At 33.3% G+C, this 15,272-nt stretch overlaps 1 protein-coding gene across 1 annotated transcript in view; it reads right to left on the bottom strand.

Annotated features, from left to right (window-relative positions):
• Positions 1–15,272, bottom strand: part of LOC140445270 (uncharacterized) — a 125,169-nt gene that overhangs the window by 25,382 nt on the left and 84,515 nt on the right. The gene's annotated exons all lie outside the window — the stretch shown is intronic.

Raw genomic sequence — 15,272 nt, 5'->3', positions numbered from 1 at the left:
AAGAGCATGTCATCATTATAGTTTTCTCGACAGTAATTTGTGGATCTTGGACTACTCGCAAAAAAGTCACCACTCCCGTCTATTCCTAGCAACTAGGGCGGCTAGACAAAACAGTGGAGATGGTCGTGCGGTCCACAAAACAAAAAAAATCCGAAGTTATATCAGGGGTAGGGGTAGAGGTAAATTGGCCCACAGCCTTCCCTACATTACTATTCAATAAACCACCAACTTACCAATAGGTTTACTACTAAAATATTAAGTACAGTATATATATAATATAATATAAACCTGAATAATACAACCTGAATAAATAAAAAAATAAATGAAATTGTCTGAGATTAGGATTTAGTCAATTTTAATAAATAGATTCCCAAGATAGTTGAAAACAAATACATATTACAATATTATTTAACTTTACCATAGGCTCAATAAAAAGAATATAAAAATGCGGCTTCTACTTGACTAACAAAAATTCATAAGTTATTTCTATTTAACAGTACAAAATAAAAGGTAAGATGTATTAAAAGTACCGGACGCTAAGAGGTGTGCGGTTCAATACCAACCAAAAAAAAAATAATTAACCTAAATAGGACACCACGAGAGCTCAAGTGCGTGCGCAGAAAATAATATAAAAAAAAATAAATCTCAAATATTTAACCCCCCCTTAGACGCAGTTTACAAAATTATAATAGGTATGTGTAAATATTTAATTAATAAAATAAACCGCAAATAATCTTTAAAAACTGTAAAGTATTTGTAAATATTAAAATAAAAACAAACCACAAATAATCTATAAAATAATAATAATAATAATAATAATAATCTTAAAAAAACTACTGTATTCCGTAAACAAATTAGACGGCGCTTAAATCTTCCGTCGAAAATTAATTATCGATCCATACCTCGAATTTTCAATCACATTCATATACTTCACCACGTGGAATCCTAGTTAAAGTTCAGCGTGTCTTCAATCCAAAAATCCCATACGATTGCCGATGTACATAGAATTGTGTGACAGTGTTGAGAAGTTGAAAATTACAGCCAGACAGAAAAAGACGAAGAAGAAGAAGGAAAAAACCCCTTCTTAGCCAGATTAGGGGTTTGAAATATCCCAAATTGGACCGAAACGTAGTCGGCTATTTGGACTGGTGTTGAGAAGTTGAAAATTACAGCCAGACAGAAAAAGACGAAGAAGAAGAAGGAAAAAACCCCTTCTTAGCCAGATTAGGGGTTTGAAATATCCCAAATTGGACCGAAACGTAGTCGGCTATTTGGACTCGTGATTAAGGGTAATGTCTTGATCTAACTGCGACTCCGGTATTCACGTGTACTGTAGATCCGCTTTTTTAGCGAAATTGTGGATATTCCCAAAAAAAAACCCTTCCACGAAGGCAGCAAATCCCTTCGAATATCCACTCGGTTCGTACTAGTATAGATCCCACATGGAACAGCAGCAAAAAAAAACAAAATGCCGTTTTTAATCTAGCCCGACCTTCTCAGTACCACAGTCAAACCTAGAATCACCTAGAATCACTCCCTTTCCGTCGTCTTTCCGAACACTTGACAACTTGACACACGGAGGTCACCGAATAATACCGAGATTCAAACATTTAAATTTTATGATCCCAATTCTTCCAAGATGACTCTAGAAAGAACGATCTAAATTAGTTTCTTCACAAAAAGAGGACGTTTTCCCTTAACTTCAGCACAATTTGCCAGACATAACCCCTATTTGAAAACTATTAATTTTATTTTCGCTACCTTGCCTACAATATATAATAGGCAACCGCTCTTACACGTCTAGAATTATTTAAATGTTAATAAAATAGAGGTGGGACTTTCTACTTTAAATTTGGAACGTAACATTCGCTTCATCTTTTGACCCTTAGAGTTGTAAGGTCTTCTTTATATAAAGTCGAACCCCATAAAGAAACTAAACTAAAACTATGACTAAGAAGACTATTAAACACTAAACTAGAAATATAATAAACTAAATAAATATTAAATGAAAAATACGACACAATAGTACAGATAAGTTAATAGGCTAAATATCAAAGCAACAAACAATAAATAAATGAATGATAGATTAAGGAAATTGTCTCTGGGGAAGGGAATTTTACTGAATTGACACAAGAATAAGGCGCGATATTTAAATATGTTGGTGTTACCGGTACTACAGGAAGAGATATTACCGAGAATCATATGGTTTTATCATGCGGAATAGGTACCGTCCTATTCTCCTGTGACGAGCTATGATGAGCCGCATGACAATCATATGACAAATCACAATGATAAATCATGTAGTGTAAAGTCGACTTTATTCTATTGATAGCTTATTAAACAACTTCCATTAAATATTATATGTCTTCGGGACTTCGGCGGATCTGCTATATTGTTAATTGGAGCCATTAATAACTAACTATTTGGAACAAAATCAGAGCTGCTATGGGTGCTCGTTCCCTTTATAATTATATTTGTAGGTTTCGAAAAGTCAATCTTCTATGTCCATTTTATTGTCACAAGTTGGGAAGCAATTGTGTTAGAACAACAGTGTCTTCATAGCGTACTAAGCTTTTCTTTTGGTACCATGCAAAGCCTGTACACGATAATGTTACATCCCTGATTGAGGAATCATAGCAGTAATCATAGCATAAGCTCACCGTATGATAATTCAGTTATAGTGTTGCTGACTGATGATTTGTCGATTAAATATGGCATTTGTGAGCATGTGCTTATGTGTATTTTGTGTTTACACGAATGTGTTTTTTTGTCTGACAAGTTCGATCAACAAATCGACAATTAATGATAAAACTGCAGCATCTCATGTTCCCAGTTGTTTCGCGGGTATTTATTTAGTTATACCGTTGATTGAATATGCGACTTCAGATATTCACTCAACCGTTATACTCCGCCTTGCTGACTTAATTAAACTTATTAGTCTACACTGATATAAAAACAAGTATAGTCCTAACAACTGCTTTTGATAAATTTGGTGATAACAATATGTAATAAACAAAATATGTATTAAACGTCATTCTTCACTAATAAACAATATATAAACAATGTAAGATCGCTATTTGATTTCAAATAATAATTTTTTAAAGGAAATCATCTAGGGCAAATAAGTAAAATTAGCGTCGCTGCATTCAAGAAGTCTAAACCAACTAAGATGTATGCAAAGTTTTCGATGACTTCAGATGCTCAATAGGAGATCATACAAACCAGCGGTAAAGTAAAGAATCCACCAAATTGCAACTTCTATCCAACTAGTGTTGCCCAAATGCAAAAACAAGACCAGACTTAGACAGTCTCGGTCTTGGTCTTGCGCCAATACACCTGGTCTTGGTCTTGGTATTGCGCTACCGGTCTTGGTTTTGTTCTTGCAACAAGAGTCTTGCAAGTCTCGCAGTTACCCGTTAGCTTATTGCTATTTATTAAACGTTACTTTAGATTTTAGAACAACGTAACAGAGTAGGTACATTTTAAGCTTGAATTAACATAGCCATAATAAAGATCAACCAAATTAATAAATGTCTAAACAACTGACACCTGGAGGGGTTTATACCCACGATCTAAGCGATCCGTGCCTATGCTCTAACTAACTAAGCTATCTACCATGTCCCACGGGAGTCAGTCTGTTTCTTAATAAACGTTTGCATTTATTAAGGTTACATGTGCCAAAACGTGGTTAAAACACAAAAACACCAAATTAATTACATGAACTTTACTGTATTTTAAAGTACATTATCTGTATAGAAAGGGATTGATGGATCCTTGCCTTATATGAAATGGAATTTGCCATTTATTCAAATAAAAAATAAAATGCAATACAAATTAAATTACAGAACAGTATGCAATAGCTTTGACATTACTGTTACTTTATATTATTTTTTTTTTTGACCAAGAATTAATACAAATAACAGTTTACTGAACATACCATTTATATAAATAAAAATACAACACAAATTAAATTACATAACAGTACACAATACCCATTGACATTACTATTACTTTATATTAATTCCTTTGACCAAGAATTAATAGAAAGTAACCATCTGACTAACTCACCACTTATTCTATTTCTATGTTTTCTAATTACGAATGATGCTTTAGAAAATAATCTCTTAGCAGGTACTGAAGTTGCAGGTATTGAAAGAAAATCACGGGGCATCTTCGATAAAGTTGGATATTCTCATACTCATATTCATACATATTCTAAAATGTTTTTCGAGCTGGAGGCTTTGGGTTTACTTAGGTATTCCTCCACAACTCGTCAATAACTAAGCCTGGATCAAAAGATCCAGATGAAGTCGAGGGGCATGCATACAGTTTCTCAAAGTCTATTAAGTCTTCATATTCATCATTCTTGGTGATTTTGGAGATTTATTCACTGAGTGTATATATTTGAGTGAGTTTTATATTTTTTACAGTTTTTTTAAAGTAAATTTGCGCAGGCTTTCTGTTTTAATTTGCTTCCCCCATAATGTCATGTCAAAAGTCAGAGCCTCAGGTCTTGGGTCTAAAATTAAAGAGATACAATAAATCCAGTTGCTCTTCTTATAATGTTTAAGCATTTTGTCTCGAGCTGCTTGAAAATCCAGAATGAGCATTTTATTTACTTCAGATTGATTAGGTTTCTCATCTAATTGTTTTACGATGGATTCAATTTGATCGAGCAAGAGATTAAATGATACAATGACTAGTGGTAATGTAACATATTTTTCTCTACCAAGTTCTGTTGACAAAAGTTTAAAGTTTATTAGAAACATGTATTTTCTCTAGTACCTATTTGCGATTTGCTATCTGTAATTTGACAATCACTCAATTCAGTGACAGATGTGCACAATTATGTTAATGCCAGTTCTCACTTTTAAACCAAATCCAATCATATCATGTGTGGAATTCCATCTCGTTGGGCAGTCGAGTATGGGTTTCAGATTTGACGGCAAGTCATCTGCTCCACAAGAAGACCTGCTTCATAAGAAGACTGAAACTTCCTCTTCAATATCTCACTTCTTTTTATTTTACTGGAAATACTACGTAATTTTGTTATAGCTGTACATGAGTCAGCAATTTGGCGCATATTCTTCATCCCATTCACTTTCGTCTTCATAGGCTTCATATTGCTGTTCTTGTCCGTTATTGTCAGTTTCACTGTATAATGTTAAGGTCTTTAATAGATCTTGTACACCAAAGTTCAAAATGGGATTTTTATTTCAACCTTTCTATGTTGGCACAATTTACACAAAGCAATCTGGGATGCATGATTTATTTCGAAAAACTCGTTCGTAATGCGCGTAAGTCCAATTTTCCAAATTTTTGTTACATATTTTTATATTTTTTTGCATCTCGTATGAGTCTCGTGTGATTTGTAAAAACGTTTATTTATTCCATATTGCTATACAGAGTGGAAACATGGACTCTCGGAATTACAAGTACGAGGCGTATAGAAGCCTTCGAGATGTGGGTTTTTCGAAGGATGCTAAAGATCTCTTGGACAGAGCACGTGACCAACAACGAGGTGCTAAGAAGAATAGCTACTGAGAGAGAACTCCTAAATATTGTAAAAAACAGAAAAACGAGTTATCTAGGACATATTTACAGAGGAGAAAAATACAACTTCCTACGACTTATAATGGAAGGGAAAGTGGAAGGAAGAAGAGGTCCAGAAAGAAGAAAATGCTTCTGGTTGAAAAATGTAAGAGACTGGACAGACATAGACACACATTCGATACTAAGAACAGCTCAAGATAGAGAGCAATTTGCTGTAATTATAGCCAACCTTCAGTAATGGAGAAGGCACCTTAAGAAGATGAGTCTCTAAGCATATACCTGAACTACTACACTCTCTAAAACAACACTTAGTCCTAACTGCAAGACGCAAGAGTCTCGCAGGCTTAGTCTTGTTCTTGCTCAAATCTTGTATGGTCAGTCTTGGGCTTGGTCTTGCGAAAACGCAAGAACTAGACCAAGACTGCAAGACCAAGACCGATTTTGGACAACACAATATCCAACCCCTTTGTCAATTTCTAAACAAAAATATAACGATCTAAATAAAATATGCAATTCGAATGTAATACCCTTGCAATATCATAATGAATATTCAAATCTACTAGAGGTAATAGTATAATAAGTGATGTCCTTTCAGAAACTAAGAAAGAAGATAGAGCTCAACTTTAATATCGCTGTTTTTTTTATTGATTTTGTCATAAAGCTCACTTTTTTCCTAGAAATAAAGTATTTTCCAGTACCCTGAACTGTTTCTCATTGTCTTTTGATGTAAAATGTCTTGAATATCTAATAATGATGCAATAAATATAATAAAATAATATTAGAATTTAAACCAAGAATGACTTATATTTTTATAATTTTCACAAAAGACACTTTTAATAGCATGAAGCTCATAAGACAAATACATTATAAAACATTTCACCTTCTTATAAAATTACTCATATTTGGTAAATTAGCTGTTTTCAGTTACCTGGTTATATAATGCATTATGCTTATAATACATTTCTCCTGTTTGCATTCAAGAATCACTTTGTATAATGCGCCATTAATTTTAAAACTAGATAGTATTTCTTTTAGACAAGTATAGCAGAGAATAACCGAACACATTATAGCATGAAAGGATTTTACTTTATAACATTTATATTCCTAAGATTTGTCAAGATGGTGCTTACAACACAAATTATGATTTTTTGTTAATTTCAAACTTTAAACGGTTCCCCTGTAAAATTCACAATTGGCGTATTAGCTGTTTTACCTTTCAAGCGTCGATATATTGTTGTTAGATACCTGTATCTAAGAGTGTCGCGAAAAAGGGTTTTTATTTTTTAATTTTTCTGGTGTATATAAAAACCATCAAAGATAAGAAATCATTACCAACCAAGAAATGGTCCGATTTTTAAGAATTCGTGTAGACAAAATACGGTGGTCCTAAAGCTTAAAGTATGAAAACATTGTTATCAACAAATTACTTATATTTTTCAGCTGATTATGCTGATTCATTAATTCTTCCCTGCCCTTTAAAACGCAACTGCCGATAAGTGAGTTTTTCTCTTTCGGTTAGATCAATAACAAAACATCATTATCGTCCATAAATAATCAATATTATTTTTAGTTATTATTAAGAAACATGTATCACATATTACGGGGTCAAGAAAGGGTTATTTCCAACAGATGCGCGGCGCACCATTCACGGTCAATGATCGGTTTGTAATAGTGACTTTTCGTCAGAGTTGCCAACACACATCGACATACTATTTATGAATGAAATTTATGAGTAACAGAGTCTATTACAACTTTTACGATTGAAAATATTCGACAAAATGATCGTTTCTGTTTAATATGCCGAAGAAATATGAAATTTTGTGAAGGGATACAGTAAACAAACGATGATGGCAGACACGGAGAGAAGTGCATTGAACTTAAAGATAACAACAAAATTTATTCTAAACAAAAGTATCATCCTTATTATCTGGTTATTTATTTTTTCTATAATTGCTTCTAGTAATTTTATTGAATTAATTTTCGAGAGCTTTTTCAATATTATCTTTTTAATCCCCGTTTAATGGAACTTTTGTCGAAATTTAACAAATAAACAATTTTAAAAACATTTGATAAAACATGTCTAGAAAGTGAGAGAAACGGGAGAAACTTTTGAAGAATTTATACAGTAAAGTAAAAAATATATTCGCTGGAATACAACAAACCAGCATATATGTGTCTGATAGATTTGAAGAAAGCGTTTGATAGAGTGAGAATTCGGGACGCGATACATTTATTATATATGAAAAGGGCATATCACTGGATTTAGTAAAAACCATTGAGAATATATATAAAGATAACATAGCTATGGTAAGATGTAAAGGAAAACTATCGCAACCTATCAAATATGAAACTGGCATTAGGCAAGGAGATTCGCTGAGCCCATTAATATTTAATCTGATAATGGATGAAATCATAAAGAAAGTTAAAAAAAGAAGGGGATATAGAATGAAAGAAAAGGAAATAAGGATAATATGCTACGCTGACGACGCCATATTAACAGCCGAAAATGAAGATGACCTACAAAGATTAATTAAAGAATTCGAAGATACGGCGCTCATATACAACATGGAGATCTCAACAGAGAAAACTAAAGCGATAGTGATATTAGCGGAACGGAGACGATGTAAACTAGTCGTAAATAACAAAATAATATAACAAGTGATGGAAACTGAATACTTGGGAATAAAACTGTCAAGCTACGGGAAAGTAGTAGAAGAAGTACAAAAACAAGTGAACATGGCAAACAGAGCAGCAGGATGTCTCAACAACACAATCTGGAGAAACAAATACCTCACAACGGAAACGAAAACCAGGATATATAAATCAACAATAAGACCGATAATGACGTACACAGCGGAAACAAGAGCAGATACTGCGAAAACACAAAGACTACTGGAAACAACAGAAATGAAAGTCTTACGAAAAATAACAAACCAAACTCTAAGAGACAGAGTAAGAAGTGAGGAAATACGAGCGAGATGTGGTATAGAGGAAATAAACGTGTGGACCAAAAGAAGAAAAGTGGAATGGAATCAACACATCGAAAGAATGATAGAAAATAGAATAGTACGAATAGCAAGAGACAAATCGCCAAATGGAAGAAGATCATTGGGACGACCGAGGAAAAGATGGTCAGACAACGTCAATTGAGGCTAAAAACCGAAGTAAAACAGGCATTAAGCCTATTTATAAAGTAGGAAGAAGAAGAAGAAGAAGTAAAAAAATCGAAAAAAGCTATATAAAACTATATAAACTATATATACATATGAGTCTGTGTCTCCAAAGATAAAATAAAATCTGAATCACCAAACTAAGAAAAGGTAAAGAATTACAAAGTACGGAACATCCTACTGCATCTCATTAGTTTAGATGTTACGTTTTTTCAAATTAAAATTTAAATTTTTCATTAAGTTAAAAGTTGAAGTGGTTCTTTAACTTTTGTTACAAAGTCCAAAGGTTATTGTAAACTAGGTATAATACGTGGTTCAACACAACAAATCTTTTCAGAGCAGCAGTTTGCAAAATACAGATTGACATGATGGTCGCCAACATCCGAAACGGATAGGCACTACAAGAAAAAGAAGATCTCGAAGACTACAGAAACCCTCCTTGCTTTTGGGAAGCTGACTTTTACCAAAAAGACGTCCGTGTTGAAACTTCTCGAATATCTCGGAACTGTTCTTCTTCTTCAGGTACCATCTCCACTACGGAGGTTGGCAATCATCATAGCTATTTTAATTTTTGAGGCAGTAGCTCTAAATAGTTGTTTTGAGCTGCATCCAAATCATTCTCTCAAGTTCTTAAGCCATGAAATTCGTCTTCTTCCGATGCTTTTTCTGCCATCTATCTTTCCTTGCATTATGAGTCGCAGGATGCCATACTTCTCGCCCCGCATCACATGTCCGATATACTGTAGCTTTCTTTCTTTAATTGTATGTTCAACTTCCTTCTCTTTAATCATACTTCTCAGTACTTTATTGTTTGTAACTCTATCTAGTCAGGAAACCCTCATAATTCTTCTATAGGTCCACATTTCAAAGGCGTTAAGTCGTCTCATTGTGTCTAGATTTAACGTCCATGATTCCACTCCATAGTATAGTACACTGTATACGTAACATTTTGTTAGGCGTACTTTAAGAGCTAATGTTAAATCTTTGTCACATATGACCTTTTTCATTTTCATAAAATTAGAACGTGTTTTTTCTATTCTGACTTTGATTTCTGCAATGTAGTCAATATTTTCTGTTATAAGTGTTCCTAGGTAAGTGTACTTTTTACTCTTTCGATCTGCTCGCCCTCTCGTTAGAGAGGCTAGGTCATTTCGTTAGTATGATGGTTGTTTTTACAAATTTTCATAAACTTTTGAATTGAGTGTCTTTTGGATATTGAGGGAGAGTCCGTACTCCCTGCTACACATTACTATTTTACTTATGAGTCTTTCCAGGTCTTGTAAACTATCTGCTATTATTACCGTATCATCTGCATATCTGATGTTGTTAACTAAGATTCCATTTACTCTTATGCCGACTGTTTCATCTTTCAGAGTTTCTCGAATTACCTCTTCAGATAAGCGTTAAATAATAGAGGTGATAGTATGCAGCCTTGCCTGACTCCTCTCTTTATTTCCATTTCTTTAGATGTCTCTTTTTCAATTCGTACTACTGCCCGCTGATTGTAATAGAGGTTTGTTATTAGCCTTAAATCTCTTTCATCTAGGTTTTTATTTTTTAGAATTTCCATGAGTCGGTCATATTTTACTTTATCAAACGCTTTATTATAGTCTATAAAACAGACGTAAAGAGGACGGTTAACATCCAAACATCTCTGCGTCAGCACGTCGAAGAAGAATACTGCCTCTCTGGTACCCATACCATTGCGGAACTGGAAAAATCTCGTTGTTGCTTCTGCACCTTTTGTTGTGATGAGCTCTGATGAGTTATTTAAGTAAATTAGAAAAGGAGAATACAGAATGGGACACAAAGAAATAAAAATACTGTGTTACGCAGACGCAATATTGATAGCCCTAGATAAAGATAATCTGCAAGGACTGGTCCACAGATTTAACATAAGAGCAAAAGAATTTAATATGACCATCTCATCTCAGAAAACTAAAATAATAGTAGTCAGCAAAGACTCAACCAGATATAAAGTAGCAATTAATGGAATAATTATTGAACAAGTAATGGAAATAAAATACCTGGGAATTACACTGTTTAGCTATGGAGACCTGGACAAAGAAGTGAGAAATCAAGTACAAAAAGCATAAGCCAGACAGACCAATAATTACATATGCCTCAGAAACAAGACCCGACACAGCCACAACGCAAAGACTACTGGTAACGGCAGCAAAATAGAAAGAAAAATGGAATAACCACATAAGCAGAATGAAGGAGACCCGTGTCATCAAAATAGCAAGAGATAAGTCACCAATCGGCAAAAGAAGTATCGCGCGACCGCGCAAAAGATGGAGTGACAACCTTCCATAGAGGTATCAATCCGCCAATGAACAAGCAGAATTGCTTATAAAGAGGAAGAAGAAGAAGAAAAAATAGAAGAAGATGGTGGATGGTATCATTAAATAAAAGTCGAGAAGTATCTGTATTTAAAATTAACTAAAACAGCATTGTAGATCCAGAAACTGAAAAAAATATATAAATAACTTTTTTTTGTAGATACAACGCCATCCATATGTTGCAGGATCTTAAACGAAAACCTTCAGGCCATGTGGCTATTAGCGAATCTTTTTTGTTTCCATTTTTACCGGCAATATATGAAAAACCAACGAGTGGTAACGAGTGACAAATTGTACGAGTAACTTACTCACACAACATGGCAAGTATACACAAGTGACGATTATTTGCCAAGTACTCGAGTCGTTTGAGTCCGGCTTAACAATCTCGACTTGGATTAAAAATTTAATTTGTTATAGATTTTTGGTAAGTTTTGTTAGACTAATGCCGGGTATACATGGGTAACATAGTTATCGGACGTCCTCGTATGGCAAATTGCTTGTTAAATTTCTTGCGTTATAGATTATCAAATAAATTCTAATTTAATGACATAATCAAACGACTAGTAAACGTTATTACAATAAAAGAATAACCCATTAAGTTACGCCTTATCGTCGTGTATAAAATTGACAATTCAAACTTTCCTGCAGCATCAACTCGCTCGACTCTCTCAAAGGTTATCGGAAAAATTTCGGATCTTCAGATAAACCCATATATCGAGTTGAACTCTTCAACTATCCATAATCCCTCTTCAAAGAATTAATTGGTAATCAAATCGATTTAATGACTGTATCACTAATTTATTAAATTGAGATTAATTATTTCAGATTGAAATATTATGTTCGGAGATAAACCATATTTTATTTTATTTATTATTGAACAATTTCCTGTTAGTTTAAATATTTACACATCCGGTTAATTTTTTTTTTCACAAAATGATAAGGGTTAAGTTCGTTGCTGCAAATCCGTATGGGACTTATTTACAATCTTTTAAGGACAGAGCAGGCTTCAGGTAGTGCCCATATTTAGTATCTTCGTATTTTTGACAAGGTTCAAGAGAAAATTTTTCACCTGTTCTATTTTCGCAAATTATTTCTTGGTCTGACTTTTCTTTTTTGCCCATTATTTTAGCTTTTATCACTTCCAGATATTCCAAAAAGAAGTTTTACATTGTTTTCCATCTAATCTGTCTTAAAAATTCAATTTCTGTTGTTGTTAAATGACTTTCATCTTTTTTGTTTGCTGCAGCCATTTTGTATTTTTTTGACGTTTATTTCCATTTTAATTTTAGTTAATTTCACTATCCAGACTATAAGCAACTTATAAAAATTGTCATATTTACAAAAGTAATTTATAAAGGCAGTTCTTTGATCATTGTTTAATTTTGAATATAATATTGAGTTTATTAATAAACACTAACAACAAGAAGTACATGAAAATAAGCACACGATCACAAATCCTAAGACCAATTGTTACAGACAATGGCGTTATCTAAGCAGTTAACCAATTTGTAGCTAGAAGTGCTCATAAATATGCTTTTTTGTACTTAATCTCCTTCTTAAAATCTCAATTATATCGAGAAATATAAGGGTAAAACACTACAAAACACTAATATGCCCAGTCAGTCCTAAAGGTGCGTATAGCTGCGCGCCACACTTCGCGCATTGAGTGTACCGCGCGTTCGTGGCGCGTTAAAGGTTCATTGAAATTTTTTATTTTGACGAAACTTCCGCGATCCAAAGAAAACTTTTGAACATTTAGTAATTGTAGATAATCATGTCTCTATCGCGCGATAAAACTTGCGCCATTTCTACGATGAGTGGTGCTTTCTTGGTAATGACAAGTTTGTACAAAAAGCAACGAAGTTGGTGGCACACTATCTATCCTGTTTTAAACAGGAAATGGTTCCTAGCTTATGACGGAGTTCATGGTCTTTATGTTGAGGATCCCACAACAGGGTTTTCCCACGGTAAGCATCAATAACTTTTATATTATTTTCTTCCAACCACTCTATTACTACCAAATATTTATATACTCAAACGTGCTAGAACCAACAAACCTTTCGCGATCCTGTCCAAATATCTAATGCGAACCATCAAAGCGTTCGTTGAAAAACCGAAAGAAGGCCGTTTTTTGCGCGACTTATCACACGTACTAATCGACTAACACGTACTAAACACGTACGAACATGATACAAACGCGCGGCGCGCTCGCCGAGCGGCGTGACTATGTATATGCACCTTAACGTATGGTTTAGAGACCTAGACTCTAACAAAAAGTAATAAAAATATGTTAAAATGTTTCAAAAGAAAAGTGCTAAGGCAAATCTATGGACTGGTGAATGACAATAGAGTCTAGAGAAAACGATATAACTTCGAACTTTATAGAATGTACCTGGAACCAGATATCGCAAAATACATTAAGATAGCACATATGACCCAGTTCGACAAATGCTCCTTGATGGACCTATTAGTAAGAGAAGAAGAGAAAGACCCACAACAAGGTTCCTTAATAACATCAGTGAAGACATGAGAAATTGAGATTTATTTTCTTCTTTAACATGTATAATAACATATAAAAAAAAAATATTTATGTACACAACATGATTTAATCTTAAATAGCACTTTTAAGCTTATAAACATTTACAATAACTCCGTAGCGTTTAGTTTAAAATAAAATGGCTAAAAAATATTTGGAAAGCTGGTTAAAAAACACAACCTAAAAAAAGGCTTACAACTATTAGGAGCCAAGATAGCTCTTTTTTTTAATCACTGCTACTTTAATTAAGTACGAATAAATAAATATCACAGTTTAGTTATTATATAATATAGTGTTTATCACCATCATCTGAATCTGAAATTGTGTTGTTTGGTTCAATGATAATTGGTTTAATAAACATTCGTCATCTAAGAGATCTAAGTTCCTTAGATTTCATTCAAATCATTTTTATTTTTTTTTATTGCATGCTATACACATCGTTTCCAATTTTCTGTGACTTTCGATAAAGCTTGCTGTAAAAATCTTTTCACATCTCCTTATTTAAATGTACTGTTGTTTCTCGCTACGTCACCCTTTATCTGTGCCCAAACGAAGTATAGTTATTCCGCGATCTTTAGCTTTTACATCGATTACATATTTTTTATATTTTTGTTTGTGTTATGAACGATATTCATGAGTTATTTTTTAACCAACCGTATTATCAAATGTGATCTTCTTTTTATTTAACCAATTAAATATCTTATACTTCTTCCACGATAAAGTTGTAGTTTTTCAATTAAACGAGAATGGTAACTGCATCCATTAATATGACAGAGTTTTGTGGTATGTTATTGAAACCATCTAAAAGAAATATTCTTCAAATACGTGTGCAGTCATTTCCTCATGATAATCTTTAGTGGTTCTTGAAGTAAATTCTAATAAACTACCATTTACAAAGCCAGTTTAATTATTAGTTTACAAAATTTTCCAATAGTTGAGTTCAAACTAGAGGCATAACATAATAAAAGCCTGTCGCAAATTGGTAATATTTTTATCAACGCAACATTTTGAAACAGTGTGCCCTTCATCTAAGCAGGTTTCATCTAATTAATAAATTGTTTTTGCTTCTGTTCGAAAACTTTTAATTGTTCTTAGATATTCCCTTAACCAACAGACAATATAATCTTTGTCAAGAATTAAAGCTATTTTGTTACATTTTTCCCACGAAAAAGCTATTTCCTTAAGACACTTCCACAATTTCGTTCGCCCAAAAACTGGTAGTTCGTTGTCTTCTGTAATACTATTCCAAATCTTGTGGATGGTAGGTATTTCTTGTCTTTATGTAAATAAAAAGAATGAACCAGCTTTGCTTTCTTTTATAAATCAATAAATTGGTGCTTCTTCTATTTGGTTTTTTTTTCTAATAAGACTTTTATGTAGGGCATTATTGTTCTCTTCGAATGCCTTCTCGTAAATATTTCAGCATCTTGTCTAATGTTATTTAATATCTTATATCTTATAAAATTCCTAACTTAAGGTGATAATGTATAATCATTATATATTATAACAGATTTAAAAAAATCTGTTATATCTGATTTGTGTCTATCAAAAAGGCATCTTGGCTGGAGCAGATATTATGGGCTCTGTTATACTCGTATAATGGTTCTAGTTATGAACACATATGGACAGCCTCACCATCTACACATCTCCACCATATTGTAGTTTTTAAAT

The sequence above is a fragment of the Diabrotica undecimpunctata genome, chromosome 7, assembly GCF_040954645.1.
Source record: "Diabrotica undecimpunctata isolate CICGRU chromosome 7, icDiaUnde3, whole genome shotgun sequence".
NCBI lineage: Eukaryota > Metazoa > Arthropoda > Insecta > Coleoptera > Chrysomelidae > Diabrotica > Diabrotica undecimpunctata.
This window is presented reverse-complemented; position numbering and strand designations above follow the sequence as displayed.